Source organism: Neoarius graeffei, chromosome 4 (genome assembly GCF_027579695.1).
Source record: "Neoarius graeffei isolate fNeoGra1 chromosome 4, fNeoGra1.pri, whole genome shotgun sequence".
NCBI lineage: Eukaryota > Metazoa > Chordata > Actinopteri > Siluriformes > Ariidae > Neoarius > Neoarius graeffei.
In genome coordinates, this window is record NC_083572.1 from 38,315,852 (window position 1) to 38,342,466 (window position 26,615).

Below are 26,615 nucleotides of genomic sequence, written 5' to 3' on the forward strand. Positions count from 1 at the left end.
ATGAGCCAGACAGGGGGCAAACGGACTTAACCCTTGACCTCTCGATTTGCATCAAAGTGGACAGGGGAATACTGCTGAAACGTAGCCTGCTCTGATCAAAATCGATTTATTCCGAGACACATGGACGGTGCGGTCTGAATTTGACACGGACGGCATGAATCCTTGGACCGAGCCTACCTGCTTTGCTTCAACAGTACAAGCTGGTGTGGTGTAAATGTTTTCTCGGCACATTTTGGGCCCATTAACACCAATCAAGCATCGCTGGAATGCCCCCGCCTATTAGCGGATTGTTGCCCACCACGTGCTTCCCGTCGTGGCCACGACCACCCCGTCTCCTAATGGCGAAGTCTAGCAAGATGTCACAATAGAATCCAACAGTAAATCTTTGACACGTGGAAAAACGAGGCATTCTGAGCTTGAAAGCGACGCTGAAAATTCTGAAGGATTTGGGGGATGAAATCAGCATTTATTTATTTATTTATTTATTTGCTTGTTGGTTGGTTTGTTTCTCTTCTATTCAGTCCTGCCACTTTTGCCCAGTTTTCTTATTTGCATTCATTACAATTCATGTTCTTAGCACGATTAATGCACATTCACCTGTACAAAGCATATATCCGATAAAAAATAGATACTTTTTTATTGTTACATGTTGTATGTGTACGTCGAAAAGTCGGCTTGTTCTTTGGATTTTTTAAATTCTATTACATGTTGCACAGTATGTGTTTTTCTTTTTGCATGTCTGATAAAGTGCTGCTGTAACAAAACAATCTCCCAGCTTGGGATCAATAAAGTGAATCTATCTTTGTGTCTGAGACAGGGCGGAAAACAAACTTCCTGCCACTCAGCGGTTCACTTCTGATTGAGCGACACAATCTGCCAGGCACTTTAAATCGACATAGGCATTAGGCTCAAGAGATAAATTGGTGTCAGATTACTTGCACTGAACAGATAGCGCAGGTCTACCCATTGTTCTTGACTTTTAAAGCAAAAATGAACTTCACGTTTTCGTGACCTTTGTATGTATTTTCACCAAGCCAAGTCTCCTCGTCCAATAGTCACTCCTTCCTCAAAAGCTCTGCTGCCTCGTGTGAGGATCGAACTCACGACCTTCAGATTATGAGACTGACACGCTCCCTACTGCACTAACGAGGCCGAGAGCCGTTCCGTGATTCTCCCCGTCGACTAGAAAATGCGCACTTGGTCAAGAGGTTGTGCTGTCCGACCCATGTTTCTTGACTTTCAATTGAAATAGAATTGAGTGCCCCTGCACATCAAGCGTGTCACAAGGCAATGTCACCATCATTATTGCAATTACGTAAACAGCCAAGAACACGAGCCCGAGGTTGAAACGGGCTTAGCGTCACAAAAACTGGACAGGGGAAGACTGCCGAAACGTAGCCCGCTCTGATCAAAATCGATTTATTCCGAGACACGTGGACCGTGAGGTCTGAATTTGGCACGGACGGCATGAATCCTTGGAACGACCCTACCTGCTTTGCGTCAACAGCACAAGCTGGTGCAACGGTGTGGTGTAAATGTTATCTCGGCACATTTTGGGCCCATTCACACCAATCAAGCATCCATCGCTGGAATGCCCCAGCCTATTAGCGTACTGTTGCCGACCACGTGCACCCCTTCGTGGCCACGACCAGCCCGTCTCCTAATTGCGAAATCCGGCACGAACTAGCGCGCCATGTCACAAGGCGAAAGTCATCTCCAGCTGGTTTCATGAACAGGACAATGACTTCAGTGTTCTTCCCAGTCACCAGATCCGAAAGGAAATCTTCGACGCGTGGAAAAACAGGGCATTCACAGCAGGAAAGCGACACTGAAAACGCGTGACCAAACCATGCCAATGGTATGTGGATCGTGCCGTCATTTTGGCAGCAAAAGCCACACTTTGCGGTGCCGGGGAAGGAACGCACAAGCCCCTCCAGCATCTTGACCATATGAACGGTTGAGAGTGGAAAGCACTTAAAACCACTCTGAACCGACTGAGGCAGGGGGTGCTCGGATTTGAACCGGGGACCTCTTGATCTGCAGTCAAATGCTCTACCACTGAGCTACACCCCCAAGACAACTCAGCCTTTTCCGATGTCTGGCGTATTGTCGCAGGGCGCGATCGTTGCCAAGCTCTTCAAACCAACGATCGGCGCGCCGCAGTTCACGGGAACTTAACGCAGGCATGAGCCAGACAGGGGGCAAACGGACTTAACCCTTGACCTCTCGATTTGCATCAAAGTGGACAGGGGAATACTGCTGAAACGTAGCCTGCTCTGATCAAAATCGATTTATTCCGAGACACATGGACGGTGCGGTCTGAATTTGACACGGACGGCATGAATCCTTGGACCGAGCCTACCTGCTTTGCGTCAACAGTACAAGCTGGTGTGGTGTAAATGTTTTCTCGGCACATTTTGGGCCCATTAACACCAATCAAGCATCGCTGGAATGCCCCCGCCTATTAGCGGATTGTTGCCCACCACGTGCTTCCCTTCGTGGCCACGACCACCCCGTCTCCTAATGGCGAAGTCCAGCAAGACGTCACAATAGAATCCAACAGTAAATCTTTGACACGTGGAAAAACGAGGCATTCTGAGCTTGAAAGCGACGCTGAAAATTCTGAAGGATTTGGGGGACGAAATCAGCATTTATTTATTTATTTATTTATTTATTTATTTATTAGCTTGTTGGTTGGTTTGTTTCTCTTCTATTCAGTCCTGCCACTTTTGCCCAGTTTTCTTATTTGCATTCATTACAATTCATGTTCTTAGCACGATTAATGCACATTCACCTGTACAAAGCATATATCCGATAAAAAATAGATACTTTTTTATTGTTACATGTTGTATGTGTACGTCGAAAAGTCGGCTTGTTCTTTGGATTTTTTAAATTCTATTACATGTTGCACAGTATGTGTTTTTCTTTTTGCATGTCTGATAAAGTGCTGCTGTAACAAAACAATCTCCCAGCTTGGGATCAATAAAGTGAATCTATCTTTCTGTCTGAGACAGGGCGGAAAACAAACTTCCTGCCACTCAGCGGTTCACTTCTGATTGAGCGACACAATCTGCCAGGCACTTTAAATCGAAATAGGCATTAGGCTCAAGAGATAAATTGGTGTCAGATTACTTGCACTGAACAGATAGCGCAGGTCTACCCATTGTTCTTGACTTTTAAAGCAAAAAAGAACTTCACGTTTTCGTGACCTTTGTATGTATTTTCACCAAGCCAAGTCTCCTCGTCCAATAGTCGCTCCTTCCTCAAAAGCTCTGCTGCCTCGTGTGAAGATCGAACTCACGACCTTCAGATTATGAGACTGCGCTACTCCCTACTGCGCTAAAGAGGCCGAGAGCCAGGTGCCGTTCCGTGATTCTCCTCGTCGACTAGAAAATGCGCACTTGGTCAAGAGGTTGTGCTGTCCGACCCATGTTTCTTGACTTTCAATTGAAATAGAATTGAGTGCCCCTGCACATCAAGCGTGTCACAAGGCAATGTCACCATCATTATTGCAATTACGTAAACAGCCAAGAACACGAGCCCGAGGCTGAAACGGGCTTAGCGTCACAAAAACTGGACAGGGGAAGACTGCCGAAACGTAGCCCGCTCTGATCAAAATCGATTTATTCCGAGACACGTGGACCGTGAGGTCTGAATTTGGCACGGACGGCATGAATCCTTGGAACGACCCTACCTGCTTTGCGTCAACAGCACAAGCTGGTGCAACGGTGTGGTGTAAATGTTATCTCGGCACATTTTGGGCCCATTCACACCAATCAAGCATCCATCGCTGGAATGCCCCAGCCTATTAGCGTACTGTTGCCGACCACGTGCACCCCTTCGTGGCCACGACCAGCCCGTCTCCTAATTGCGAAATCCGGCACGAACTAGCGCGCCATGTCACAAGGCGAAAGTCATCTCCAGCTGGTTTCATGAACAGGACAATGACTTCAGTGTTCTTCCCAGTCACCAGATCCGAAAGGAAATCTTCGACGCGTGGAAAAACAGGGCATTCACAGCAGGAAAGCGACACTGAAAACGCGTGACCAAACCATGCCAACGATTTGTGGATCGTGCCGTCATTTTGGCAGCAAAAGCCACACTTTGCAGTGCCAGGGAAGGAACGCACAAGCTCCTCCAGCATCTTGACCATATGAACGGTTGAGAGTGGAAAGCACTTAAAACCACTCTGAACCGACTGAGGCAGGGGGTGCTCGGATTTGAACCGGGGACCTCTTGATCTGCAGTCAAATGCTCTACCACTGAGCTACACCCCCAAGACAGCTAAGCCTTTTCCGATGTCTGGCGTATTGTCGCAGGGCGCGATCGTTGCCAAGCTCTTCAAACCAACGATCGGCGCGCCGCAGTTCACGGGAACTTAACGCAGGCATGAGCCAGACAGGGGGCAAACGGACTTAACCCTTGACCTCTCGATTTGCATCAAAGTGGACAGGGGAATACTGCTGAAACGTAGCCTGCTCTGATCAAAATCGATTTATTCCGAGACACATGGACGGTGCGGTCTGAATTTGACACGGACGGCATGAATCCTTGGACCGAGCCTACCTGCTTTGCGTCAACAGTACAAGCTGGTGTGGTGTAAATGTTTTCTCGGCACATTTTGGGCCCATTAACACCAATCAAGCATCGCTGGAATGCCCCCGCCTATTAGCGGATTGTTGCCCACCACGTGCTTCCCTTCGTGGCCACGACCACCCCGTCTCCTAATGGCGAAGTCCAGCAAGATGTCACAATACAATCCAACAGTAAATCTTTGACACGTGGAAAAACGAGGCATTCTGAGCTTGAAAGCGACGCTGAAAATTCTGAAGGATTTGGGGGACGAAATCAGCATTTATTTATTTATTTATTTATTTGCTTGTTGGTTGGTTTGTTTCTCTTCTATTCAGTCCTGCCACTTTTGCCCAGTTTTCTTATTTGCATTCATTACAATTCATGTTCTTAGCACGATTAATGCACATTCACCTGTACAAAGCATATATCCGATAAAAAATAGATACTTTTTTATTGTTACATGTTGTATGTGTACGTCGAAAAGTCGGCTTGTTCTTTGGATTTTTTAAATTCTATTACATGTTGCACAGTATGTGTTTTTCTTTTTGCATGTCTGATAAAGTGCTGCTGTAACAAAACAATCTCCCAGCTTGGGATCAATAAAGTGAATCTATCTTTCTGTCTGAGACAGGGCGGAAAACAAACTTCCTGCCACTCAGCGGTTCACTTCTGACTGAGCGACACAATCTGCCAGGCACTTTAAATCGACATAGGCATTAGGCTCAAGAGATAAATTGGTGTCAGATTACTTGCACTGAACAGATAGCGCAGGTGTACCCATTGTTCTTGACTTTTAAAGCAAAAATGAACTTCACGTTTTCGTGACCTTTGTATGTATTTTCACCAAGCCAAGTCTCCTCGTCCAATAGTCGCTCCTTCCTCAAAAGCTCTGCTGCCTCGTGTGAGGATGGAACTCACGACCTTCAGATTATGAGACTGACACGCTCCCTACTGCGCTAACGAGGCCGAGAGCCAGGTGCCGTTCCGTGATTCTCCCCGTCGACTAGAAAATGCGCACTTGGTCAAGAGGTTGTGCTGTCCGACCCATGTTTCTTGACTTTCAATTGAAATAGAATTGAGTGCCCCTCCACATCAAGCGTGTCACAAGGCAATGTCACCATCATTATTGCAATTACGTAAACAGCCAAGAACACGAGCCCGAGGCTGAAACGGGCTTAGCGTCACAAAAACTGGACAGGGGAAGACTGCCGAAACCTAAAATCGGTTTATTAGTGTACTGTTGCCGACCACGTGCACCCCTTCGTGGCCACGACCAGCCCGTCTCCTAATTGCGAAATCCGGCACGAACTAGCGCGCCATGTCACAAGGCGAAAGTCATCTCCAGCTGGTTTCATGAACAGGACAATGACTTGTGTTCTTCCCAGTCACCAGATCCGAAAGGAAATCTTCGACGCGTGGAAAAACAGGGCATTCACAGCAGGAAAGCGACACTGAAAACGCGTGACCAAACCATGCCAACGATTTGTGGATCGTGCCGTCATTTTGGCAGCAAAAGCCACACTTTGCGGTGCCAGGGAAGGAACACACAAGCTCCTCCAGCATCTTGACCATATGAACGGTCGAGAGTGGAAAGCACTTAAAACCACTCTGAACCGACTGAGGCAGGGGGTGCTCGGATTTGAACCGGGGACCTCTTGATCTGCAGTCAAATGCTCTACCACTGAGCTACACCCCCAAGACAGCTAAGCCTTTTCCGATGTCTGGCGTATTGTCGCAGGGCGCGATCGTTGCCAAGCTCTTCAAACCAACGATCGGCGCGCCGCAGTTCACGGGAACTTAACGCAGGCATGAGCCAGACAGGGGGCAAACGGACTTAACCCTTGACCTCTCGATTTGCATCAAAGTGGACAGGGGAATACTGCTGAAACGTAGCCTGCTCTGATCAAAATCGATTTATTCCGAGACACATGGACGGTGCGGTCTGAATTTGACACGGACGGCATGAATCCTTGGACCGAGCCTACCTGCTTTGCGTCAACAGTACAAGCTGGTGTGGTGTAAATGTTTTCTCGGCACATTTTGGGCCCATTAACACCAATCAAGCATCGCTGGAATGCCCCCGCCTATTAGCGGATTGTTGCCCACCACGTGCTTCCCTTCGTGGCCACGACCACCCCGTCTCCTAATGGCGAAGTCTAGCAAGATGTCACAATAGAATCCAACAGTAAATCTTTGACACGTGGAAAAACGAGGCATTCTGAGATTGAAAGCGACGCTGAAAATTCTGAAGGATTTGGGGGATGAAATCAGCATTTATTTATTTATTTATTTATTTATTTGCTTGTTGGTTGGTTTGTTTCTCTTCTATTCAGTCCTGCCACTTTTGCCCAGTTTTCTTATTTGCATTCATTACAATTCATGTTCTTAGCACGATTAATGCACATTCACCTGTACAAAGCATATATCCGATAAAAAATAGATACTTTTTTATTGTTACATGTTGTATGTGTACGTCGAAAAGTCGGCTTGTTCTTTGGATTTTTTAAATTCTATTACATGTTGCACAGTATGTGTTTTTCTTTTTGCATGTCTGATAAAGTGCTGCTGTAACAAAACAATCTCCCAGCTTGGGATCAATAAAGTGAATCTATCTTTCTGTCTGAGACAGGGCGGAAAACAAACTTCCTGCCACTCAGCGGTTCACTTCTGACTGAGCGACACAATCTGCCAGGCACTTTAAATCGACATAGGCATTAGGCTCAAGAGATAAATTGGTGTCAGATTACTTGCACTGAACAGATAGCGCAGGTGTACCCATTGTTCTTGACTTTTAAAGCAAAAATGAACTTCACGTTTTCGTGACCTTTGTATGTATTTTCACCAAGCCAAGTCTCCTCGTCCAATAGTCGCTCCTTCCTCAAAAGCTCTGCTGCCTCGTGTGAGGATCGAACTCACGACCTTCAGATTATGAGACTGACACGCTCCCTACTGTGCTAACGAGGCCGAGAGCCAGGTGCCGTTCCGTGATTCTCCCCGTCGACTAGAAAATGCGCACTTGGTCAAGAGGTTGTGCTGTCCGACCCATGTTTCTTGACTTTCAATTGAAATAGAATTGAGTGCCCCTGCACATCAAGAGTGTCACAAGGCAATGTCACCATCATTATTGCAATTACGTAAACAGCCAAGAACACGAGCCCGAGGCTGAAACGGGCTTAGCGTCACAAAAACTGGACAGGGGAAGACTGCCGAAACGTAGCCCGCTCTGATCAAAATCGATTTATTCCGAGACACGTGGACCGTGAGGTCTGAATTTGGCACGGACGGCATGAATCCTTGGAACGACCCTACGTGCTTTGCGTCAACAGCACAAGCTGGTGCAACGGTGTGGTGTAAATGTTATCTCGGCACATTTTGGGCCCATTCACACCAATCAAGCATCCATCGCTGGAATGCCCCAGCCTATTAGCGTACTGTTGCCGACCACGTGCACCCCTTCGTGGCCACGAACAGCCCGTCTCCTAATTGCGAAATCCGGCACGAACTAGCGCGCCATGTCACAAGGCGAAAGTCATCTCCAGCTGGTTTCATGAACAGGACAATGACTTCAGTGTTCTTCCCAGTCACCAGATCCGAAAGGAAATCTTCGACGCGTGGAAAAACAGGGCATTCACAGCAGGAAAGCGACACTGAAAACGCGTGACCAAACCATGCCAACTATTTGTGGATCGTGCCGTCATTTTGGCAGCAAAAGCCACACTTTGCGGTGCCAGGGAAGGAACACACAAGCTCCTCCAGCATCTTGACCATATGAACGGTCGAGAGTGGAAAGCACTTAAAACCACTCTGAACCGACTGAGGCAGGGGGTGCTCGGATTTGAACCGGGGACCTCTTGATCTGCAGTCAAATGCTCTACCACTGAGCTACACCCCCAAGACAGCTAAGCCTTTTCCGATGTCTGGCGTATTGTCGCAGGGCGCGATCGTTGCCAAGCTCTTCAAACCAACGATCGGCGCGCCGCAGTTCACGGGAACTTAACGCAGGCATGAGCCAGACAGGGGGCAAACGGACTTAACCCTTGACCTCTCGATTTGCATCAAAGTGGACAGGGGAATACTGCTGAAACGTAGCCTGCTCTGATCAAAATCGATTTATTCCGAGACACATGGACGGTGCGGTCTGAATTTGACACGGACGGCATGAATCCTTGGACCGAGCCTACCTGCTTTGCGTCAACAGTACAAGCTGGTGTGGTGTAAATGTTTTCTCGGCACATTTTGGGCCCATTAACACCAATCAAGCATCGCTGGAATGCCCCCGCCTATTAGCGGATTGTTGCCCACCACGTGCTTCCCTTCGTGGCCACGACCACCCCGTCTCCTAATGGCGAAGTCCAGCAAGATGTCACAATACAATCCAACAGTAAATCTTTGACACGTGGAAAAACGAGGCATTCTGAGCTTGAAAGCGACGCTGAAAATTCTGAAGGATTTGGGGGACGAAATCAGCATTTATTTATTTATTTATTTATTTGCTTGTTGGTTGGTTTGTTTCTCTTCTATTCAGTCCTGCCACTTTTGCCCAGTTTTCTTATTTGCATTCATTACAATTCATGTTCTTAGCACGATTAATGCACATTCACCTGTACAAAGCATATATCCGATAAAAAATAGATACTTTTTTATTGTTACATGTTGTATGTGTACGTCGAAAAGTCGGCTTGTTCTTTGGATTTTTTAAATTCTATTACATGTTGCACAGTATGTGTTTTTCTTTTTGCATGTCTGATAAAGTGCTGCTGTAACAAAACAATCTCCCAGCTTGGGATCAATAAAGTGAATCTATCTTTCTGTCTGAGACAGGGCGGAAAACAAACTTCCTGCCACTCAGCGGTTCACTTCTGACTGAGCGACACAATCTGCCAGGCACTTTAAATCGACATAGGCATTAGGCTCAAGAGATAAATTGGTGTCAGATTACTTGCACTGAACAGATAGCGCAGGTGTACCCATTGTTCTTGACTTTTAAAGCAAAAATGAACTTCACGTTTTCGTGACCTTTGTATGTATTTTCACCAAGCCAAGTCTCCTCGTCCAATAGTCGCTCCTTCCTCAAAAGCTCTGCTGCCTCGTGTGAGGATGGAACTCACGACCTTCAGATTATGAGACTGACACGCTCCCTACTGCGCTAACGAGGCCGAGAGCCAGGTGCCGTTCCGTGATTCTCCCCGTCGACTAGAAAATGCGCACTTGGTCAAGAGGTTGTGCTGTCCGACCCATGTTTCTTGACTTTCAATTGAAATAGAATTGAGTGCCCCTCCACATCAAGCGTGTCACAAGGCAATGTCACCATCATTATTGCAATTACGTAAACAGCCAAGAACACGAGCCCGAGGCTGAAACGGGCTTAGCGTCACAAAAACTGGACAGGGGAAGACTGCCGAAACCTAAAATCGGTTTATTAGTGTACTGTTGCCGACCACGTGCACCCCTTCGTGGCCACGACCAGCCCGTCTCCTAATTGCGAAATCCGGCACGAACTAGCGCGCCATGTCACAAGGCGAAAGTCATCTCCAGCTGGTTTCATGAACAGGACAATGACTTGTGTTCTTCCCAGTCACCAGATCCGAAAGGAAATCTTCGACGCGTGGAAAAACAGGGCATTCACAGCAGGAAAGCGACACTGAAAACGCGTGACCAAACCATGCCAACGATTTGTGGATCGTGCCGTCATTTTGGCAGCAAAAGCCACACTTTGCGGTGCCAGGGAAGGAACACACAAGCTCCTCCAGCATCTTGACCATATGAACGGTCGAGAGTGGAAAGCACTTAAAACCACTCTGAACCGACTGAGGCAGGGGGTGCTCGGATTTGAACCGGGGACCTCTTGATCTGCAGTCAAATGCTCTACCACTGAGCTACACCCCCAAGACAGCTAAGCCTTTTCCGATGTCTGGCGTATTGTCGCAGGGCGCGATCGTTGCCAAGCTCTTCAAACCAACGATCGGCGCGCCGCAGTTCACGGGAACTTAACGCAGGCATGAGCCAGACAGGGGGCAAACGGACTTAACCCTTGACCTCTCGATTTGCATCAAAGTGGACAGGGGAATACTGCTGAAACGTAGCCTGCTCTGATCAAAATCGATTTATTCCGAGACACATGGACGGTGCGGTCTGAATTTGACACGGACGGCATGAATCCTTGGACCGAGCCTACCTGCTTTGCGTCAACAGTACAAGCTGGTGTGGTGTAAATGTTTTCTCGGCACATTTTGGGCCCATTAACACCAATCAAGCATCGCTGGAATGCCCCCGCCTATTAGCGGATTGTTGCCCACCACGTGCTTCCCTTCGTGGCCACGACCACCCCGTCTCCTAATGGCGAAGTCTAGCAAGATGTCACAATAGAATCCAACAGTAAATCTTTGACACGTGGAAAAACGAGGCATTCTGAGATTGAAAGCGACGCTGAAAATTCTGAAGGATTTGGGGGATGAAATCAGCATTTATTTATTTATTTATTTATTTATTTGCTTGTTGGTTGGTTTGTTTCTCTTCTATTCAGTCCTGCCACTTTTGCCCAGTTTTCTTATTTGCATTCATTACAATTCATGTTCTTAGCACGATTAATGCACATTCACCTGTACAAAGCATATATCCGATAAAAAATAGATACTTTTTTATTGTTACATGTTGTATGTGTACGTCGAAAAGTCGGCTTGTTCTTTGGATTTTTTAAATTCTATTACATGTTGCACAGTATGTGTTTTTCTTTTTGCATGTCTGATAAAGTGCTGCTGTAACAAAACAATCTCCCAGCTTGGGATCAATAAAGTGAATCTATCTTTCTGTCTGAGACAGGGCGGAAAACAAACTTCCTGCCACTCAGCGGTTCACTTCTGACTGAGCGACACAATCTGCCAGGCACTTTAAATCGACATAGGCATTAGGCTCAAGAGATAAATTGGTGTCAGATTACTTGCACTGAACAGATAGCGCAGGTGTACCCATTGTTCTTGACTTTTAAAGCAAAAATGAACTTCACGTTTTCGTGACCTTTGTATGTATTTTCACCAAGCCAAGTCTCCTCGTCCAATAGTCGCTCCTTCCTCAAAAGCTCTGCTGCCTCGTGTGAGGATCGAACTCACGACCTTCAGATTATGAGACTGACACGCTCCCTACTGTGCTAACGAGGCCGAGAGCCAGGTGCCGTTCCGTGATTCTCCCCGTCGACTAGAAAATGCGCACTTGGTCAAGAGGTTGTGCTGTCCGACCCATGTTTCTTGACTTTCAATTGAAATAGAATTGAGTGCCCCTGCACATCAAGAGTGTCACAAGGCAATGTCACCATCATTATTGCAATTACGTAAACAGCCAAGAACACGAGCCCGAGGCTGAAACGGGCTTAGCGTCACAAAAACTGGACAGGGGAAGACTGCCGAAACGTAGCCCGCTCTGATCAAAATCGATTTATTCCGAGACACGTGGACCGTGAGGTCTGAATTTGGCACGGACGGCATGAATCCTTGGAACGACCCTACGTGCTTTGCGTCAACAGCACAAGCTGGTGCAACGGTGTGGTGTAAATGTTATCTCGGCACATTTTGGGCCCATTCACACCAATCAAGCATCCATCGCTGGAATGCCCCAGCCTATTAGCGTACTGTTGCCGACCACGTGCACCCCTTCGTGGCCACGAACAGCCCGTCTCCTAATTGCGAAATCCGGCACGAACTAGCGCGCCATGTCACAAGGCGAAAGTCATCTCCAGCTGGTTTCATGAACAGGACAATGACTTCAGTGTTCTTCCCAGTCACCAGATCCGAAAGGAAATCTTCGACGCGTGGAAAAACAGGGCATTCACAGCAGGAAAGCGACACTGAAAACGCGTGACCAAACCATGCCAACTATTTGTGGATCGTGCCGTCATTTTGGCAGCAAAAGCCACACTTTGCGGTGCCAGGGAAGGAACACACAAGCTCCTCCAGCATCTTGACCATATGAACGGTCGAGAGTGGAAAGCACTTAAAACCACTCTGAACCGACTGAGGCAGGGGGTGCTCGGATTTGAACCGGGGACCTCTTGATCTGCAGTCAAATGCTCTACCACTGAGCTACACCCCCAAGACAGCTAAGCCTTTTCCGATGTCTGGCGTATTGTCGCAGGGCGCGATCGTTGCCAAGCTCTTCAAACCAACGATCGGCGCGCCGCAGTTCACGGGAACTTAACGCAGGCATGAGCCAGACAGGGGGCAAACGGACTTAACCCTTGACCTCTCGATTTGCATCAAAGTGGACAGGGGAATACTGCTGAAACGTAGCCTGCTCTGATCAAAATCGATTTATTCCGAGACACATGGACGGTGCGGTCTGAATTTGACACGGACGGCATGAATCCTTGGACCGAGCCTACCTGCTTTGCGTCAACAGTACAAGCTGGTGTGGTGTAAATGTTTTCTCGGCACATTTTGGGCCCATTAACACCAATCAAGCATCGCTGGAATGCCCCCGCCTATTAGCGGATTGTTGCCCACCACGTGCTTCCCTTCGTGGCCACGACCACCCCGTCTCCTAATGGCGAAGTCCAGCAAGATGTCACAATACAATCCAACAGTAAATCTTTGACACGTGGAAAAACGAGGCATTCTGAGCTTGAAAGCGACGCTGAAAATTCTGAAGGATTTGGGGGACGAAATCAGCATTTATTTATTTATTTATTTATTTATTTGCTTGTTGGTTGGTTTGTTTCTCTTCTATTCAGTCCTGCCACTTTTGCCCAGTTTTCTTATTTGCATTCATTACAATTCATGTTCTTAGCACGATTAATGCACATTCACCTGTACAAAGCATATATCCGATAAAAAATAGATACTTTTTTATTGTTACATGTTGTATGTGTACGTCGAAAAGTCGGCTTGTTCTTTGGATTTTTTAAATTCTATTATATGTTGCATAGTATGTGTTTTTCTTTTTGCATGTCTGATAAAGTGCTGCTGTAACAAAACAATCTCCCAGCTTGGGATCAATAAAGTGAATCTATCTTTCTGTCTGAGACAGGGCGGAAAACAAACTTCCTGCCACTCAGCGGTTCACTTCTGATTGAGCGACACAATCTGCCAGGCACTTTTAATCGACATAGGCATTAGGCTCAAGAGATAAATTGGTGTCAGATTACTTGCACTGAACAGATAGCGCAGGTGTACCCATTGTTCTTGACTTTTAAAGCAAAAATGAACTTCACGTTTTCGTAACCTTTGAATGTATTTTCACCAAGCCAAGTCTCCTCGTCCAATAGTCGCTCCTTCCTCAAAAGCTCTGCTGCCTCGTGTGAGGATGGAACTCACGACCTTCAGATTATGAGACTGACACGCTCCCTACTGCGCTAACGAGGCCGAGAGCCAGGTGCCGTTCCGTGATTCTCCCCGTCGACTAGAAAATGCGCACTTGGTCAAGAGGTTGTGCTGTCCGACCCATGTTTCTTGACTTTCAATTGAAATAGAATTGAGTGCCCCTCCACATCAAGCGTGTCACAAGGCAATGTCACCATCATTATTGCAATTACGTAAACAGCCAAGAACACGAGCCCGAGGCTGAAACGGGCTTAGCGTCACAAAAACTGGACAGGGGAAGACTGCCGAAACCTAAAATCGGTTTATTAGTGTACTGTTGCCGACCACGTGCACCCCTTCGTGGCCACGACCAGCCCGTCTCCTAATTGCGAAATCCGGCACGAACTAGCGCGCCATGTCACAAGGCGAAAGTCATCTCCAGCTGGTTTCATGAACAGGACAATGACTTCAGTGTTCTTCCCAGTCACCAGATCCGAAAGGAAATCTTCGACGCGTGGAAAAACAGGGCATTCACAGCAGGAAAGCGACACTGAAAACGCGTGACCAAACCATGCCAACGATTTGTGGATCGTGCCGTCATTTTGGCAGCAAAAGCCACACTTTGCGGTGCCAGGGAAGGAACGCACAAGCTCCTCCAGCATCTTGACCATATGAACGGTCGAGAGTGGAAAGCACTTAAAACCACTCTGAACCGACTGAGGCAGGGGGTGCTCGGATTTGAACTGGGGACCTCTTGATCTGCAGTCAAATGCTCTACCACTGAGCTACACCCCCAAGACAGCTCAGCCTTTTCCGATGTCTGGCGTATTGTCGCAGGGCGCGATCGTTGCCAAGCTCTTCAAACCAACGATCGGCGCGCCGCAGTTCACGGGAACTTAACGCAGGCATGAGCCAGACAGGGGGCAAACGGACTTAACCCTTGACCTCTCGATTTGCATCAAAGTGGACAGGGGAATACTGCTGAAACGTAGCCTGCTCTGATCAAAATCGATTTATTCCGAGACACATGGACGGTGCGGTCTGAATTTGACACGGACGGCATGAATCCTTGGACCGAGCCTACCTGCTTTGCGTCAACAGTACAAGCTGGTGTGGTGTAAATGTTTTCTCGGCACATTTTGGGCCCATTAACACCAATCAAGCATCGCTGGAATGCCCCCGCCTATTAGCGGATTGTTGCCCACCACGTGCTTCCCTTCGTGGCCACGACCACCCCGTCTCCTAATGGCGAAGTCCAGCAAGATGTCACAATACAATCCAACAGTAAATCTTTGACACGTGGAAAAACGAGGCATTCTGAGCTTGAAAGCGACGCTGAAAATTCTGAAGGATTTGGGGGACGAAATCAGCATTTATTTATTTATTTATTTGCTTGTTGGTTGGTTTGTTTCTCTTCTATTCAGTCCTGCCACTTTTGCCCAGTTTTCTTATTTGCATTCATTACAATTCATGTTCTTAGCACGATTAATGCACATTCACCTGTACAAAGCATATATCCGATAAAAAATAGATACTTTTTTATTGTTACATGTTGTATGTGTACGTCGAAAAGTCGGCTTGTTCTTTGGATTTTTTAAATTCTATTATATGTTGCATAGTATGTGTTTTTCTTTTTGCATGTCTGATAAAGTGCTGCTGTAACAAAACAATCTCCCAGCTTGGGATCAATAAAGTGAATCTATCTTTCTGTCTGAGACAGGGCGGAAAACAAACTTCCTGCCACTCAGCGGTTCACTTCTGATTGAGCGACACAATCTGCCAGGCACTTTTAATCGACATAGGCATTAGGCTCAAGAGATAAATTGGTGTCAGATTACTTGCACTGAACAGATAGCGCAGGTGTACCCATTGTTCTTGACTTTTAAAGCAAAAATGAACTTCACGTTTTCGTGACCTTTGAATGTATTTTCACCAAGCCAAGTCTCCTCGTCCAATAGTCGCTCCTTCCTCAAAAGCTCTGCTGCCTCGTGTGAGGATGGAACTCACGACCTTCAGATTATGAGACTGACACGCTCCCTACTGCGCTAACGAGGCCGAGAGCCAGGTGCCGTTCCGTGATTCTCCCCGTCGACTAGAAAATGCGCACTTGGTCAAGAGGTTGTGCTGTCCGACCCATGTTTCTTGACTTTCAATTGAAATAGAATTGAGTGCCCCTCCACATCAAGCGTGTCACAAGGCAATGTCACCATCATTATTGCAATTACGTAAACAGCCAAGAACACGAGCCCGAGGCTGAAACGGGCTTAGCGTCACAAAAACTGGACAGGAGAAGACTGCCGAAACCTAAAATCGGTTTATTAGTGTACTGTTGCCGACCACGTGCACCCCTTCGTGGCCACGACCAGCCCGTCTCCTAATTGCGAAATCCGGCACGAACTAGCGCGCCATGTCACAAGGCGAAAGTCATCTCCAGCTGGTTTCATGAACAGGACAATGACTTCAGTGTTCTTCCCAGTCACCAGATCCGAAAGGAAATCTTCGACGCGTGGAAAAACAGGGCATTCACAGCAGGAAAGCGACACTGAAAACGCGTGACCAAACCATGCCAACGATTTGTGGATCGTGCCGTCATTTTGGCAGCAAAAGCCACACTTTGCGGTGCCAGGGAAGGAACGCACAAGCTCCTCCAGCATCTTGACCATATGAACGGTCGAGAGTGGAAAGCACTTAAAACCACTCTGAACCGACTGAGGCAGGGGGTGCTCGGATTTGAACCAGGGACCTCTTGATCTGCAGTCAAATGCTCTACCACTGAGCTACACCCCCAAGACAGCTCAGCCTTTTCCGATGTCTGGCGTATTGTCGCAGGGCGCGATCGTTGCCAAGCTCTTCAAACCAATGATCGGCGCGCCGCAGTTCACGGGAACTTAACGCAGGCATGAGCCAGACAGGGGGCAAACGGACTTAACCCTTGACCTCTCGATTTGCATCAAAGTGGACAGGGGAATACTGCTGAAACATAGCCTGCTCTGATCAAAATCGATTTATTCCGAGACACATGGACGGTGCGGTCTGAATTTGACACGGATGGCATGAATCCTTGGACCGAGCCTACCTGCTTTGCGTCAACAGTACAAGCTGGTGTGGTGTAAATGTTTTCTCGGCACATTTTGGGCCCATTAACACCAATCAAGCATCGCTGGAATGCCCCCGCCTATTAGCGGATTGTTGCCCACCACGTGCTTCCCTTCGTGGCCACGACCACCCCGTCTCCTAATGGCGAAGTCCAGCAAGACGTGACAATAGAATCCAACAGTAAATCTTTGACACGTGGAAAAACGAGGCATTCTGAGCTTGAAAGCGACGCTGAAAATTCTGAAGGATTTGGGGGACGAAATCAGCATTTATTTATTTATTTATTAGCTTGTTGGTTGGTTTGTTTCTCTTCTATTCAGTCCTGCCACTTTTGCCCAGTTTTCTTATTTGCATTCATTACAATTCATGTTCTTAGCACGATTAATGCACATTCACCTGTACAAAGCATATATCCGATAAAAAATAGATACTTTTTTATTGTTACATGTTGTATGTGTACGTCGAAAAGTCGGCTTGTTCTTTGGATTTTTTTAATTCTATTACATGTTGCACAGTATGTGTTTTTCTTTTTGCATGTCTGATAAAGTGCCGCTGTAACAAAACAATCTCCCAGCTTGGGATCAATAAAGTGAATCTATCTTTCTGTCTGAGACAGGGCGGAAAACAAACTTCCTGCCACTCAGCGGTTCACTTCTGATTGAGCGACACAATCTGCCAGGCACTTTTAATCGACATAGGCATTAGGCTCAAGAGATAAATTGGTGTCAGATTACTTGCACTGAACAGATAGCGCAGGTGTACCCATTGTTCTTGACTTTTAAAGCAAAAATGAACTTCACGTTTTCGTGACCTTTGAATGTATTTTCACCAAGCCAAGTCTCCTCGTCCAATAGTCGCTCCTTCCTCAAAAGCTCTGCTGCCTCGTGTGAGGATGGAACTCACGACCTTCAGATTATGAGACTGACACGCTCCCTACTGCGCTAACGAGGCCGAGAGACAGGTGCCGTTCCGTGATTCTCCCCGTCGACTAGAAAATGCGCACTTGGTCAAGAGGTTGTGCTGTCCGACCCATGTTTCTTGACTTTCAATTGAAATAGAATTGAGTGCCCCTGCACATCAAGCGTGTCACAAGGCAATGTCACCATCATTATTGCAATTACGTAAACAGCCAAGAACACGAGCCCGAGGCTGAAACGGGCTTAGCGTCACAAAAACTGGACAGGGGAAGACTGCCGAAACCTAAAATCGGTTTATTAGTGTACTGTTGCCGACCACGTGCACCCCTTCGTGGCCACGACCAGCCCGTCTCCTAATTGCGAAATCCGGCACGAACTAGCGCGCCATGTCACAAGGCGAAAGTCATCTCCAGCTGGTTTCATGAACAGGACAATGACTTCAGTGTTCTTCCCAGTCACCAGATCCGAAAGGAAATCTTCGACGCGTGGAAAAACAGGGCATTCACAGCAGGTAAGCGACACTGAAAACGCGTGACCAAACCATGCCAACGATTTGTGGATCGTGCCGTCATTTTGGCAGCAAAAGCCACACTTTGCGGTGCCAGGGAAGGAACGCACAAGCTCCTCCAGCATCTTGACCATATGAACGGTTGAGAGTGGAAAGCATTTAAAACCACTCTGAACCGACTGAGGCAGGGGGTGCTCGGATTTGAACTGGGGACCTCTTGATCTGCAGTCAAATGCTCTACCACTGAGCTACACCCCCAAGACAGCTCAGCCTTTTCCGATGTCTGGCGTATTGTCGCAGGGCGCGATCGTTGCCAAGCTCTTCAAACCAATGATCGGCGCGCCGCAGTTCACGGGAACTTAACGCAGGCATGAGCCAGACAGGGGGCAAACGGACTTAACCCTTGACCTCTCGATTTGCATCAAAGTGGACAGGGGAATACTGCTGAAACATAGCCTGCTCTGATCAAAATCGATTTATTCCGAGACACATGGACGGTGCGGTCTGAATTTGACACGGATGGCATGAATCCTTGGACCGAGCCTACCTGCTTTGCGTCAACAGTACAAGCTGGTGTGGTGTAAATGTTTTCTCGGCACATTTTGGGCCCATTAACACCAATCAAGCATCGCTGGAATGCCCCCGCCTATTAGCGGATTGTTGCCCACCACGTGCTTCCCTTCGTGGCCACGACCACCCCGTCTCCTAATGGCGAAGTCCAGCAAGACGTGACAATAGAATCCAACAGTAAATCTTTGACACGTGGAAAAACGAGGCATTCTGAGCTTGAAAGCGACGCTGAAAATTCTGAAGGATTTGGGGGACGAAATCAGCATTTATTTATTTATTTATTAGCTTGTTGGTTGGTTTGTTTCTCTTCTATTCAGTCCTGCCACTTTTGCCCAGTTTTCTTATTTGCATTCATTACAATTCATGTTCTTAGCACGATTAATGCACATTCACCTGTACAAAGCATATATCCGATAAAAAATAGATACTTTTTTATTGTTACATGTTGTATGTGTACGTCGAAAAGTCGGCTTGTTCTTTGGATTTTTTTAATTCTATTACATGTTGCACAGTATGTGTTTTTCTTTTTGCATGTCTGATAAAGTGCCGCTGTAACAAAACAATCTCCCAGCTTGGGATCAATAAAGTGAATCTATCTTTCTGTCTGAGACAGGGCGGAAAACAAACTTCCTGCCACTCAGCGGTTCACTTCTGATTGAGCGACACAATCTGCCAGGCACTTTTAATCGACATAGGCATTAGGCTCAAGAGATAAATTGGTGTCAGATTACTTGCACTGAACAGATAGCGCAGGTGTACCCATTGTTCTTGACTTTTAAAGCAAAAATGAACTTCACGTTTTCGTGACCTTTGAATGTATTTTCACCAAGCCAAGTCTCCTCGTCCAATAGTCGCTCCTTCCTCAAAAGCTCTGCTGCCTCGTGTGAGGATGGAACTCACGACCTTCAGATTATGAGACTGACACGCTCCCTACTGCGCTAACGAGGCCGAGAGCCAGGTGCCGTTCCGTGATTCTCCCCGTCGACTAGAAAATGCGCACTTGGTCAAGAGGTTGTGCTGTCCGACCCATGTTTCTTGACTTTCAATTGAAATAGAATTGAGTGCCCCTGCACATCAAGCGTGTCACAAGGCAATGTCACCATCATTATTGCAATTACGTAAACAGCCAAGAACACGAGCCCGAGGCTGAAACGGGCTTAGCGTCACAAAAACTGGACAGGGGAAGACTGCCGAAACCTAAAATCGGTTTATTAGTGTACTGTTGCCGACCACGTGCACCCCTTCGTGGCCACGACCAGCCCGTCTCCTAATTGCGAAATCCGGCACGAACTAGCGCGCCATGTCACAAGGCGAAAGTCATCTCCAGCTGGTTTCATGAACAGGACAATGACTTCAGTGTTCTTCCCAGTCACCAGATCCGAAAGGAAATCTTCGACGCGTGGAAAAACAGGGCATTCACAGCAGGTAAGCGACACTGAAAACGCGTGACCAAACCATGCCAACGATTTGTGGATCGTGCCGTCATTTTGGCAGCAAAAGCCACACTTTGCGGTGCCAGGGAAGGAACGCACAAGCTCCTCCAGCATCTTGACCATATGAACGGTTGAGAGTGGAAAGCATTTAAAACCACTCTGAACCGACTGAGGCAGGGGGTGCTCGGATTTGAACTGGGGACCTCTTGATCTGCAGTCAAATGCTCTACCACTGAGCTACACCCCCAAGACAGCTCAGCCTTTTCCGATGTCTGGCGTATTGTCGCAGGGCGCGATCGTTGCCAAGCTCTTCAAACCAACGATCGGCGCGCCGCAGTTCACGGGAACTTAACGCAGGCATGAGCCAGACAGGGGGCAAACGGACTTAACCCTTGACCTCTCGATTTGCATCAAAGTGGACAGGGGAATACTGCTGAAACGTAGCCTGCTCTGATCAAAATCGATTTATTCCGAGACACATGGACGGTGCGGTCTGAATCTGACACGGACGGCATGAATCCTTGGACCGAGCCTACCTGCTTTGCGTCAACAGTACAAGCTGGTGTGGTGTAAATGTTTTTTCGGCACATTTTGGGCCCATTAACACCAATCAAGCATCGCTGGAATGCCCCCGCCTATTAGCGGATTGTTGCCCACCACGTGCTTCCCTTCGTGGCCACGACCACCCCGTCTCCTAATGGCGAAGTCCAGCAAGATGTCACAATAGAATCCAACAGTAAATCTTTGACACGTGGAAAAACGAGGCATTCTGAGCTTGAAAGCGACGCTGAAAATTCTGAAGGATTTGGGGGACGAAATCAGCATTTATTTATTTATTTATTTATTTATTTGCTTGTTGGTTGGTTTGTTTCTCTTCTATTCAGTCCTGCCACTTTTGCCCAGTTTTCTTATTTGCATTCATTACAATTCATGTTCTTAGCACGATTAATGCACATTCACCTGTACAAAGCATATATCCGATAAAAAATAGATACTTTTTTATTGTTACATGTTGTATGTGTACGTCGAAAAGTCGGCTTGTTCTTTGGATTTTTTAAATTCTATTACATGTTGCACAGTATGTGTTTTTCTTTTTGCATGTCTGATAAAGTGCTGCTGTAACAAAACAATCTCCCAGCTTGGGATCAATAAAGTGAATCTATCTTTCTGGCTGAGACAGGGCGGAAAACAAACTTCCTGCCACTCAGCGGTTCACTTCTGATTGAGCGACACAATCTGCCAGGCACTTTAAATCGACATAGGCATTAGGCTCAAGAGATAAATTGGTGTCAGATTACTTGCACTGAACAGATAGCGCAGGTCTACCCATTGTTCTTGACTTTTAAAGCAAAAATGAGCTTCACGTTTTCGTGACCTTTGTATGTATTTTCACCAAGCCAAGTCTCCTCGTCCAATAGTCGCTCCTTCCTCAAAAGCTCTGCTGCCTCGTGTGAGGATCGAACTCACGACCTTCAGATTATGAGACTGACACGCTCCCTACTGCGCTAACGAGGCCGAGAGACAGGTGCCGTTCCGTGATTCTCCCCGTCGACTAGAAAATGCGCACTTGGTCAAGAGGTTGTGCTGTCCGACCCATGTTTCTTGACTTTCAATTGAAATAGAATTGAGTGCCCCTGCACATCAAGCGTGTCACAAGGCAATGTCACCATCATTATTGCAATTACGTAAACAGCCAAGAACACGAGCCCGAGGCTGAAACGGGCTTAGCGTCACAAAAACTGGACAGGGGAAGACTGCCGAAACCTAAAATCGGTTTATTAGTGTACTGTTGCCGACCACGTGCACCCCTTCGTGGCCACGACCAGCCCGTCTCCTAATTGCGAAATCCGGCACGAACTAGCGCGCCATGTCACAAGGCGAAAGTCATCTCCAGCTGGTTTCATGAACAGGACAATGACTTCAGTGTTCTTCCCAGTCACCAGATCCGAAAGGAAATCTTCGACGCGTGGAAAAACAGGGCATTCACAGCAGGAAAGCGACACTGAAAACGCGTGACCAAACCATGCCAACGATTTGTGGATCGTGCCGTCATTTTGGCAGCAAAAGCCACACTTTGCGGTGCCAGGGAAGGAACGCACAAGCTCCTCCAGCATCTTGACCATATGAACGGTTGAGAGTGGAAAGCACTTAAAACCACTCTGAACCGACTGAGGCAGGGGGTGCTCGGATTTGAACCGGGGACCTCTTGATCTGCAGTCAAATGCTCTACCACTGAGCTACACCCCCAAGACAGCTCAGCCTTTTCCGATGTCTGGCGTATTGTCGCAGGGCGCGATCGTTGCCAAGCTCTTCAAACCAACGATCGGCGCGCCGCAGTTCACGGGAACTTAACGCAGGCATGAGCCAGACAGGGGGCAAACGGACTTAACCCTTGACCTCTCGATTTGCATCAAAGTGGACAGGGGAATACTGCTGAAACGTAGCCTGCTCTGATCAAAATCGATTTATTCCGAGACACATGGACGGTGCGGTCTGAATTTGACACGGACGGCATGAATCCTTGGACCGAGCCTACCTGCTTTGCGTCAACAGTACAAGCTGGTGTGGTGTAAATGTTTTCTCGGCACATTTTGGGCCCATTAACACCAATCAAGCATCGCTGGAATGCCCCCGCCTATTAGCGGATTGTTGCCCACCACGTGCTTCCTTTCGTGGCCACGACCACCCCGTCTCCTAATGGCGAAGTCCAGCAAGACCTCACAATAGAATCCAACAGTAAATCTTTGACACGTGGAAAAACGAGGCATTCTGAGCTTGAAAGCGACGCTGAAAATTCTGAAGGATTTGGGGGACGAAATCAGCATTTATTTATTTATTTATTTGCTTGTTGGTTGGTTTGTTTCTCTTCTATTCAGTCCTGCCACTTTTGCCCAGTTTTCTTATTTGCATTCATTACAATTCATGTTCTTAGCACGATTAATGCACATTCACCTGTACAAAGCATATATCCGATAAAAAATAGATACTTTTTTATTGTTACATGTTGTATGTGTACGTCGAAAAGTCGGCTTGTTCTTTGGATTTTTTAAATTCTATTACATGTTGCACAGTATGTGTTTTTCTTTTTGCATGTCTGATAAAGTGCTGCTGTAACAAAACAATCTCCCAGCTTGGGATCAATAAAGTGAATCTATCTTTCTGGCTGAGACAGGGCGGAAAACAAACTTCCTGCCACTCAGCGGTTCACTTCTGATTGAGCGACACAATCTGCCAGGCACTTTAAATCGACATAGGCATTAGGCTCAAGAGATAAATTGGTGTCAGATTACTTGCACTGAACAGATAGCGCAGGTCTACCCATTGTTCTTGACTTTTAAAGCAAAAATGAACTTCACGTTTTCGTGACCTTTGTATGTATTTTCACCAAGCCAAGTCTCCTCGTCCAATAGTCGCTCCTTCCTCAAAAGCTCTGCTGCCTCGTGTGAGGATCGAACTCACGACCTTCAGATTATGAGACTGACACGCTCCCTACTGCGCTAAAGAGGCCGAGAGCCAGGTGCCGTGAGCCAGGTGCCGTTCCGTGATTCTCCCCGTCGACTAGAAAATGCGCACTTGGTCAAGAGGTTGTGCTGTCCGACCCATGTTTCTTGACTTTCAATTGAAATAGAATTGAGTGCCCCTGCACATCAAGCGTGTCACAAGGCAATGTCACCATCATTATTGCAATTACGTAAACAGCCAAGAACACGAGCCCGAGGTTGAAACGGGCTTAGCGTCACAAAAACTGGACAGGGGAAGACTGCCGAAACGTAGCCCGCTCTGATCAAAATCGATTTATTCCGAGACACGTGGACCATGAGGTCTGAATTTGGCACGGACGGCATGAATCCTTGGAACGACCCTACCTGCTTTGCGTCAACAGCACAAGCTGGTGCAACGGTGTGGTGTAAATGTTATCTCGGCACATTTTGGGCCCATTCACACCAATCAAGCATCCATCGCTGGAATGCCCCAGCCTATTAGCGTACTGTTGCCGACCACGTGCACCCCTTCGTGGCCACGACCAGCCCGTCTCCTAATTGCGAAATCCGGCACGAACTAGCGCGCCATGTCACAAGGCGAAAGTCATCTCCAGCTGGTTTCATGAACAGGACAATGACTTCAGTGTTCTTCCCAGTCACCAGATCCGAAAGGAAATCTTCGACGCGTGGAAAAACAGGGCATTCACAGCAGGAAAGCGACACTGAAAACGCGTGACCAAACCATGCCAACGATTTGTGGATCGTGCCGTCATTTTGGCAGCAAAAGCCACACTTTGTGGTGCCAGGGAAGGAACACACAAGTTCCTCCAGCATCTTGACCATATGAACGGTTGAGAGTGGAAAGCACTTAAAACCACTCTGAACAGACTGAGGCAAGGGGTGCTCAGATTTGAACCGGGGACCTCTTGATCTGCAGTCAAATGCTCTACCACTGAGCTACACCCCCTTCTACAAAATGATAAAAGCACCTGTCTGAGCCGGCGCATGTTTACATCAAAACGCGTGTGGGTGCAAGAGTAGCACGGTCACGTGCAAAGTGTCCCGGTTTTATATAACGCAAGCAGTTTTGGTCACGTGGTTGCAAACGAAGGATGATGTAGGATGCGCTCATCAGTGAAAAGCTGTGGGGTTCTGTTTTTCATCTCATTATCTCTAGCCGCTTTATCCTGTTCTACAGGGTTGTAGGCAAGCTGGAGCCTATCCCAGCTGACTACGGGCGAAAGGCGGGGTACACCCTGGACAAGTCGCCAGGTCATCACAGGGCTGACACATAGACACCCATTCACACTCACGGTCAATTTAGAGTCACCAGTTAACCTAACCTGCATGTCTTTGGGGGAAACCGGAGCAAACCCACAGGGAGAACATACAAACTCCACACAGAAAGGCCCTCGCCGGTCACAGGGCTCGAACCTGGACCTTCTTGCTGTGAGGTGACAGCGCTAACCGCTACACCACTGTGCCGCCTGCGACGATGTATATTGTTAAAAATGCACAACAAAACAAACAGATGAAAATAAAAGGATATAGATGTAATGAAATAAGGTCTAATTTTGTCCTTGACAGATATATGCCAATTATTAAAAACAATATTATATATATGATCATTTCTAAGCAGAGAAGAAAGTATCCGGATACTCGGGGAGAAAACTTTCTGCTTTTCTCTTCTAATAATTGAGGCGGCGTGCTCAGAAACCACAATATCCAAAAACCCGGTGACAGCGGCACACAGCGGTACCTGTTAGGGTTAGAGCAGCACACAGCGGTACCTGTTAGGGTTAGAGCGGCACACAGTGATTCCTGTTAGGGTTAGAGCGGCACACAGTGATTCCACAGTCAGGCTCATATCTCTGTTGATGTCCTCCGACTCGGGTTCCAGGAGTGTGGCGTAAAATAACCATAAGGCTCCAGCTGAGTTAGGGTAAACAGCATGAGGGTTGTGCTGAGGCCCGAGGCCTATGTGTCTTTTGAGGTTAGAAGACAGACAGAGTCAACGAGGTCCAGGTGCCGGCCGCTCAGGCAGCAATGAGGCACGCCCGGGCTCCTGGGTGTAGAAGAGCGGAGGGCCGCATACGAGGAGCGCCAGACGATGGCAAAGACTTTAGGAGTCGCGCTGCGGGAGTCGTGGTGAGGAAAGGCACAAAATGCTGCCCATTTTTCCTTCTGGTTTTTCATACTACCAGGCACATTTTTTCCTTCTTTTTCATCTGGACTAAACTCCTTTTCTCTTCCTTCTGGTTTCTTTACATTCTTTTCAGCCTTCACTCCATCTTTGGATCATTGTGTTTTTTATTTGACTCTTCCTGTTCTCCAACTTCATTATACTCGGCTTTTGGTTCAGATTTCTATCTGGCCTCTGCCCATCATCACATTTTCTCCTTGGACATGCTTTTTTTTCCCCACAAGAAGTTAATTTCTGACTCCTGCCTTTGATGCACCCTTCAACTCTTCGTACTTTTCTGACCATTTCCTACACACTCAGCATTTATTCAATATTTTGTTCCTTTAATGCACACTCTAAATGCCTTTTCTCTTCATCTTTTCTCCTGTTTGAATGAAATAATTCACATTGGTTGACTAACAATGGACCATGCTCACAATGTGAATGACTGACTGTTTGCTATCATGTTGGGTTTTTTCTTGATGAGGAACCAATTCTTTGAATTAATTTTGAATGCCACCTTTTGTGTAAACTTCTGATTTTGTTGGGGTTCACTCTAAAACAG

The 26,615-nt window shown here is 47.3% G+C and overlaps 23 non-coding genes across 23 annotated transcripts; all 23 read right to left on the bottom strand.

The window, feature by feature from the left end:
- Positions 1-1,079: 1,079 nt before the first annotated feature.
- On the bottom strand, positions 1,080-1,152 carry trnam-cau (transfer RNA methionine (anticodon CAU)). The gene has a single exon. It is a non-coding gene; the product is annotated as a tRNA-Met (tRNA).
- Positions 1,153-2,001: 849 nt separating this feature from the next.
- Positions 2,002-2,073, bottom strand: trnac-gca (transfer RNA cysteine (anticodon GCA)). Its single transcript has one exon. It is a non-coding gene; the product is annotated as a tRNA-Cys (tRNA).
- Positions 2,074-4,205: 2,132 nt separating this feature from the next.
- On the bottom strand, positions 4,206-4,277 carry trnac-gca (transfer RNA cysteine (anticodon GCA)). The gene has a single exon. It is a non-coding gene; the product is annotated as a tRNA-Cys (tRNA).
- Positions 4,278-5,468: 1,191 nt separating this feature from the next.
- trnam-cau (transfer RNA methionine (anticodon CAU)) lies at positions 5,469-5,541 on the bottom strand. Its single transcript has one exon. It is a non-coding gene; the product is annotated as a tRNA-Met (tRNA).
- Positions 5,542-6,199: 658 nt separating this feature from the next.
- trnac-gca (transfer RNA cysteine (anticodon GCA)) lies at positions 6,200-6,271 on the bottom strand. Its single transcript has one exon. It is a non-coding gene; the product is annotated as a tRNA-Cys (tRNA).
- Positions 6,272-7,466: 1,195 nt separating this feature from the next.
- trnam-cau (transfer RNA methionine (anticodon CAU)) lies at positions 7,467-7,539 on the bottom strand. Its single transcript has one exon. It is a non-coding gene; the product is annotated as a tRNA-Met (tRNA).
- Positions 7,540-8,395: 856 nt separating this feature from the next.
- Positions 8,396-8,467, bottom strand: trnac-gca (transfer RNA cysteine (anticodon GCA)). The gene has a single exon. It is a non-coding gene; the product is annotated as a tRNA-Cys (tRNA).
- Positions 8,468-9,658: 1,191 nt separating this feature from the next.
- On the bottom strand, positions 9,659-9,731 carry trnam-cau (transfer RNA methionine (anticodon CAU)). The gene has a single exon. It is a non-coding gene; the product is annotated as a tRNA-Met (tRNA).
- Positions 9,732-10,389: 658 nt separating this feature from the next.
- On the bottom strand, positions 10,390-10,461 carry trnac-gca (transfer RNA cysteine (anticodon GCA)). Its single transcript has one exon. It is a non-coding gene; the product is annotated as a tRNA-Cys (tRNA).
- Positions 10,462-11,656: 1,195 nt separating this feature from the next.
- Positions 11,657-11,729, bottom strand: trnam-cau (transfer RNA methionine (anticodon CAU)). Its single transcript has one exon. It is a non-coding gene; the product is annotated as a tRNA-Met (tRNA).
- An 856-nt stretch (positions 11,730-12,585) lies between these two features.
- trnac-gca (transfer RNA cysteine (anticodon GCA)) lies at positions 12,586-12,657 on the bottom strand. The gene has a single exon. It is a non-coding gene; the product is annotated as a tRNA-Cys (tRNA).
- A 1,195-nt stretch (positions 12,658-13,852) lies between these two features.
- On the bottom strand, positions 13,853-13,925 carry trnam-cau (transfer RNA methionine (anticodon CAU)). Its single transcript has one exon. It is a non-coding gene; the product is annotated as a tRNA-Met (tRNA).
- A 660-nt stretch (positions 13,926-14,585) lies between these two features.
- Positions 14,586-14,657, bottom strand: trnac-gca (transfer RNA cysteine (anticodon GCA)). Its single transcript has one exon. It is a non-coding gene; the product is annotated as a tRNA-Cys (tRNA).
- A 1,187-nt stretch (positions 14,658-15,844) lies between these two features.
- Positions 15,845-15,917, bottom strand: trnam-cau (transfer RNA methionine (anticodon CAU)). The gene has a single exon. It is a non-coding gene; the product is annotated as a tRNA-Met (tRNA).
- A 660-nt stretch (positions 15,918-16,577) lies between these two features.
- trnac-gca (transfer RNA cysteine (anticodon GCA)) lies at positions 16,578-16,649 on the bottom strand. Its single transcript has one exon. It is a non-coding gene; the product is annotated as a tRNA-Cys (tRNA).
- Positions 16,650-17,836: 1,187 nt separating this feature from the next.
- Positions 17,837-17,909, bottom strand: trnam-cau (transfer RNA methionine (anticodon CAU)). The gene has a single exon. It is a non-coding gene; the product is annotated as a tRNA-Met (tRNA).
- Positions 17,910-18,569: 660 nt separating this feature from the next.
- trnac-gca (transfer RNA cysteine (anticodon GCA)) lies at positions 18,570-18,641 on the bottom strand. The gene has a single exon. It is a non-coding gene; the product is annotated as a tRNA-Cys (tRNA).
- Positions 18,642-19,828: 1,187 nt separating this feature from the next.
- Positions 19,829-19,901, bottom strand: trnam-cau (transfer RNA methionine (anticodon CAU)). Its single transcript has one exon. It is a non-coding gene; the product is annotated as a tRNA-Met (tRNA).
- Positions 19,902-20,561: 660 nt separating this feature from the next.
- On the bottom strand, positions 20,562-20,633 carry trnac-gca (transfer RNA cysteine (anticodon GCA)). Its single transcript has one exon. It is a non-coding gene; the product is annotated as a tRNA-Cys (tRNA).
- Positions 20,634-21,828: 1,195 nt separating this feature from the next.
- On the bottom strand, positions 21,829-21,901 carry trnam-cau (transfer RNA methionine (anticodon CAU)). Its single transcript has one exon. It is a non-coding gene; the product is annotated as a tRNA-Met (tRNA).
- Positions 21,902-22,561: 660 nt separating this feature from the next.
- On the bottom strand, positions 22,562-22,633 carry trnac-gca (transfer RNA cysteine (anticodon GCA)). Its single transcript has one exon. It is a non-coding gene; the product is annotated as a tRNA-Cys (tRNA).
- Positions 22,634-23,820: 1,187 nt separating this feature from the next.
- trnam-cau (transfer RNA methionine (anticodon CAU)) lies at positions 23,821-23,893 on the bottom strand. Its single transcript has one exon. It is a non-coding gene; the product is annotated as a tRNA-Met (tRNA).
- Positions 23,894-24,763: 870 nt separating this feature from the next.
- Positions 24,764-24,835, bottom strand: trnac-gca (transfer RNA cysteine (anticodon GCA)). Its single transcript has one exon. It is a non-coding gene; the product is annotated as a tRNA-Cys (tRNA).
- Between the last annotated feature and the right edge of the window lie 1,780 nt (positions 24,836-26,615).